At 62.1% G+C, this 5,548-nt stretch overlaps 1 non-coding gene across 1 annotated transcript; it reads left to right on the top strand.

Annotated features, from left to right (window-relative positions):
- Positions 1–2,705: 2,705 nt before the first annotated feature.
- LOC131861093 (5S ribosomal RNA) lies at positions 2,706–2,824 on the top strand. The gene has a single exon (XR_009360174.1). It is a non-coding gene; the product is annotated as a 5S ribosomal RNA (ribosomal RNA).
- Positions 2,825–5,548: the final 2,724 nt, after the last annotated feature.

A 5,548-nucleotide genomic window follows, 5' to 3' on the forward strand; every position in this document is an offset into this window, starting at 1 on the left:
GGGTCTTTGAAGTTGGTGCAGTGCACACAACCAGGGGAGTCGACCCATCAAACGCAACACCTCCCCTATATAAAGCTATTTGTCCGATTCTCATACGTGTAGTCTGCAGCAGCGATTACGACATCGACCCCAACTTCCGAATTCGTTTGCATTGACCGCACCAAAGGTGCGCGCCTTGGTGTGCACCCTGGAGTGCACTTTGGTGCTCACCTCGGTGCACACTTTGGTGTGCACCAAAGGTGCGCACCTTGGAGCGCACCAAAGGTGTACACTTTGGAGCGCACCACATAGGGTCTTTGAGAGGTTGGCGCAGTGCGCACACCAAGGTGGGTGTTGAGGTGCGTGCCGAGGTGGGTGGGTGCTAGGGTGCGCTCCATGGTGGGTGCCAGGGTGGGTGCGTGCTAGGGTGGATTCCAAAGAGGGTCATAGGGTGGGTGCCAAGGTGGGTTGGTGATATAGTGGGTTCAAAGGTGGGTACTAGGGTGGGTTCCAAGGTGGGTCACAAGTTGGGTGCCAGGATGCGTGGGTGTTAGGTTGGGTGCCAAGGTGGGCTCCTGCGTGGGTGGGTGCTAGGGTGGGTTTCAAGGTGGACGCGAGGGCGGGTGCCAAGGTGGGTAACAAGTTGGGTGTTAGGATGGGTGAGTGCTAGAGTGGGTGCCAAGGTGGGTGGGTGCTAAGGTGGATGCCAAGGTGGTTCACAGGGTGGGTGGGTTCTAGGGTGAGTTCCAAGGTGGGTCACAGGTTCAGTGCTAGGGTGGGTGTCAAGGCGGGTGTCGAGGTGCCTGGGTGCTAGGGTGTGGATGCCAATGTGGGTCATAGGGTGGGTACTAGGGTGGGCTGCAATGTGGGTGCCAAGGTGGGTAACATGCTCGGTGGGTTCTAAATTGGGTGCCAGGGTGGGTGTGCACCCACCTTGCCCGAGGTGGGTGCCAAGGTGCCAGTGTGGGTGGGTGCTAAGGTGGATGCCAAGGTGGGTGAGAAGGTGGGTGATAGGTTGAGTGGTAGGATGGGTGGGTGCCAAGATGGGTCACAGGGTGGGTGCAAGGGTGGGTAGGTGCTAGGGTTGGTGTCAGGGTGGGTGGGTGCTAGGTTGGGTTCCAAGGTGGGTGCGAGGGTGAGTGTCAAGGTGGGTCACAGGTTAGGTGCTAGGATGGGTGAGTGCTAGGGTGCAAAGGTGCCAGGGTGGGTGCTAGGATGGGTCGATGCTAGGGTGAGTGGCAAGGTGGGTCCACAAGTGTCAAGGTGGGTGCCGAGGTGGGTGCCAAGTTGGGTTCCAAGGTGGGTGCCAACGTGGGTGCTAGGGTGCGTGGGTTAAAGGGTGTGTCACAACGTGGGTGCCAGGATGGGTGCGCACCCACACTGGCCAAGACGGGTGCAAGGTTGGGTTCCAAGCCCGGTCACAGGCTGGGTGCTAGGATGGGTGGGTGCCAAGGTGGGCACCAGGGTGGGTGCACCCACCCTGGCCAAGGTGGGTCACGGGGTGGGTCCTAGGGTGGGTAACGGGGTGGGTACTAAGGTGCGTGCCAAGGTGGGTCATAGGGTGGGTGCCAAGGTGGGCACCAGGGTGGGTGTGCACCAACCCTAGCCAGGGTAGGTCACGGGGTGGTTGTCGGGGTGGGCTTCAAGGAGCCAAGGTGGGTGGCAAGTAGCCAAGTTGCGTGCCAAGGTGGGTGTCGGGGTGGGTGCCAAGGATCCAAGGTGGGTGCCAAGGAACCAAGGTGGGTGTCTGGGTGGGTGCCGAGGTGGGAGCCAGGGTGGGTCCCAAGGTGAGTGCAAAGGTGGGTGCCAGGGTCAAGGTGAGTGCCAATGTGGGTTCCAAGGTGCCAGGGTCAGGGTGAGTGCCAATGTGGGTTCAAAGGTGCTAAGTTGGGTGCGAGGTTGGGTGTGAGGGTGGGTGGGTGCCAAGGTGTGCTAGGTGGAAGCCCGGGTGGGTCGGCATCCCATGGGTGTCGAGTTGGGTGCCTGATGGGTGCTTCTTGTCAAGTTTTAGTCGTCGGGACTCATTTCGAGCCTTAGAGGTCGTTTCTTGTCCGGTTGCCCTGTCTTCGACCTGGGAACCCAATTTTGGTCCTCGGGTCCCATTTTTTTTTGTCTCGCATCCCACTTTTGGCCTGTGGCCTTTTCGGGGTCGATTCTCGTTTTGGGCATCAGAGCATGTTTCTTCTCCTAAAACCCAATATTTGTTTATTAAGTCTCGGAACACATTTTTGTTCTCGTGGACCCATCATGGGTCTTGGAACGCATTTGTGGTCCTTGGGTCCCATTTTGCATCCCGAAACTTGTGTTTTGGTGCTTGATCCCTATTTTGGGTGCCCACCTTGCACCAAGTGCGCACCCGGGGCAAACCGAGCGCCTTGGTGCACCGGGGCAAGATCGAGCGTGCACCCGAGGCGCCCCGAACATGCACCAAGGTGCACTCGGCCCACATGTGAGCGCAGGTCGTTGCGCCCGAGGTGGTGTGTGGGCACCGCGTTGCAGACGGGACACTGCACGCACACGACGCCCCGTCCAGGTGCACGCACGTAGGCCGGGCCGGGTGCACACCCGATGCCCTAGCAAGGTGCGTGCACCCGGGCAGGGCTCACACTTGGCGAACGGGGCGCACTTCGCGAGGGAGGGTGTGCACCTCGACGGGGGTGGGTGGCCGGGGTGGATTCGCACGTGGGTCGCGGTTTGCTAAGTACACACTGCGACAAGCTCATAACGGGTGCGATCATACCAGCGTTAGTGCACCGGATCCCATCAGAACTCCGCAGTTAAGCGCGCTTGGGCCGGAGTAGTACTGGGATGGGTGACCTCCCGGGAAGTCCCGGTGTTGCACCCTTTTTTAGTTTTTCGCCGGGCGTCGCAATGCTATTTGAATTAACCTTTTGCCCGTTTGCGTTCTCGTCGGGGCCGGGCCGGGCCGGGGTGCGTTGCCCGCACTACCGCGCGCGCCGGGGCGACACCGAGCGCGCACCCGAGGCGCCCCGAGCACACAGGCCACGGTGCAACCCGGGCGTTGTGCGCGCACCCCGGTGCGCCCGAGGTGCTGCGCGCGCACCCAGGTGAAATCGGTGTGCACCTCGGCCAGTGCGCGCTCGGTCGAGTCGCGCACGTTGGCCAAGGTGCACGGTGATGTTTCTTACTCTAAGGTTCCGCACCAGACGCCCGGGACAGGTGAGCGAAGCTGGGCGGGGCCGGGTGCGCGCCCGGGGCAGGTGCACGCAGCTGGAGAGAGCTTTGGAGCGCACCAGAGGTGCGCACCTTGGAGCACACTTCGGAGCGCACCAATGATGCGCTCCATTCAAAAGTTTCCTGAAAAGGCAAAAAAAGTTGAGATTATAGAATTTCCCACTTGAGAGATTGTAAAAAAAAAAAATTTAAAATGAAGGAAACGCGGGTGCCAAGGTGTGCGCGCCCGGGTGCGCAGCCCAGCCAAGGTGTGCGCACCAAGGCGCCCACCCTGGCGAAGGTGCACGCAAGGTGCGCACCCGAGGCAAACCGGACAATTAACCCAACTTTCGACTTCGCGCGCACCTGCGCACCTTGGAGCGCACTTCGGAGCGCTCCTTGGTGCGCACCAATCTTGGGCACCTCGGAGTGCACCATGGCGCCCACCAAGGTGCGCACCCGGGGCAAACCGAGCTTCGACTTCGTGCGCACCTTGGAGGCGCCCACCAAGGTGCGCAGCCCAGCCAAGGCGTGCGCATCAAGGTGCGCACCCGGGGCAAACCGAGCTCCGACTTCGTACGCACCATGGAGCGCACAAAAGGTGCGCAACCCAGCCAAGGTGTGCGCACCCCGGGCAAACCGAGCTCCGAATCGTGCGCACCAGAGGTGCACGCCATCGTGCGCACCTTGGAGCACACTTCGGAGCCCTCCTTGGTGCGCACCGATGTTGCGCACCTCGGAGCGCACCCGGGGAAAACAATGCAATTAACCCGACTTTTGACTTCGTGCGCACCTCGAAGCGCTCTCGGGTTCGCACCTCGGAGCACACCGAGGTGCGCACCTTTGATGCGCTGCCTTCACCAATTTCCAGAAAAGGCAAGAAAACATTGAGAAGGTGTGCGCACCGAGGTGCCCACCCTGGCGAAGGTGCACGCGAGGTGCGCACCCGGGGCAAACCGGGCTCCGACTTCGTGCACGCCATGCTGCGCACCTTGGAGGGCCATGGTGCGCACCTTGGAGCAAACTTCGGAGCGCTCAATGGTGCCCAACCCAGCCAAGGTGCCCACCGCGGCGAAGGTGCACGCGAGGTGCGCACCCGGGGCAAACCGGGCTCCGACTTCGTGCACGCCGCACCTTGGAGCACACTTCGGAGCGCTCCTTGGTGCGCACCAGGGCGCGCAAACCAGCCGAGGTGCCCACCCCGGCGAAGGTGCACGCGAGGTGCGCACCCGGGGCAAACCGGGCTCCGACTTCGTGCACGCCATGGTGCGCACCCGGGGCAAACCGGACTCCGACTTCGTGCAGGCCGCACCTTGGAGCACACTTCGGAGCGCTCCTTGGTGCGCACCATGGCGCCCACCAGGGCGCGCAACCCAGCCAAGGTCTGCACACCAAGGTGCCCACCCCGGCGAAGGTGCACGCGAGGTGCGCACCCGGGGCAAACCGGGCTCCGACTTCGTGCACGCCATGGTGCCCACCGCGGCGAAGGTGCACGCGAGGTGCGCACCCGGGGCAAACCGGGCTCCGACTTCGTGCACGGCGCACCTTGGAGCACACTTCGGAGCGCTCCTTGGTGCGCACCATGGTGCCCACCAGGGCGCGCAACCCAGCCAAGGTGTGCGCACCAAGGTGCACGCGAGGTGCGCACCCGGGGCAAACCGGGGTCCGACTTCGTGCACGCCGCACCTTGGAGCACACATCGGGGCGCTCCCGGGTTCGCACCGTGGTGGGCACCTCGGAGCACACCAAGGTGGGCAGCGAGGTGCGCACCTTTGATGCGATGCCTTCACTAATTTCCATAAAAGGCAAAAAAAAACGAGATTTTAAAATTTCCGTTTTGAAAGATAGTGAAAAAAAGGGAATGCTGGTGCCATCTTGAGCCCGCCCTGGTGCGCAGCCCAGCCAAGGTGTGCGCACCAAGGTGCCCACCCTGGCGAAGGTGCGCGCCCGGGCAATTAACCCAACTTCCAACCTCGCGCGCGCCAGGGTGGGAGCGCACCCAACAACCGGGCCTGGGAAGAGCCAATGCGAGAAACCCCACCAAACGCTCTGACAAAAAAAGAGGGGGCGCTCCAGTAACCCCGCTTCGGAGCGCACCCTGGGCAAACCCAGCCAAGGTGCCCACCCCGGCCAAGGTGCAGGCGAGGTGCGCACCCGGGGCAAACCGGGCTCCGACAACGTGCACGCCGCACCTTGGAGCACACTTCGTAGCGCTCCCGGGTGCGCACCTTTGATGCGCTGCCTTCACTAATTTCCAGAAAAGGCAAAAAAAAAAGGAGATTTTGAAATTTCCGTTTTGAAAGATAGTGAAAAAAACGGAACGCGGGTGCCATCTTGAGCCCGCCCTGGTGCGCAGCCCAGGCAAGGTGCCCACCCTGGCAAAGGTGCGCACCCG

This window comes from Cryptomeria japonica, unplaced genomic scaffold (genome assembly GCF_030272615.1).
Source record: "Cryptomeria japonica unplaced genomic scaffold, Sugi_1.0 HiC_scaffold_20, whole genome shotgun sequence".
Taxonomy (NCBI): Eukaryota; Viridiplantae; Streptophyta; class Pinopsida; order Cupressales; family Cupressaceae; genus Cryptomeria; species Cryptomeria japonica.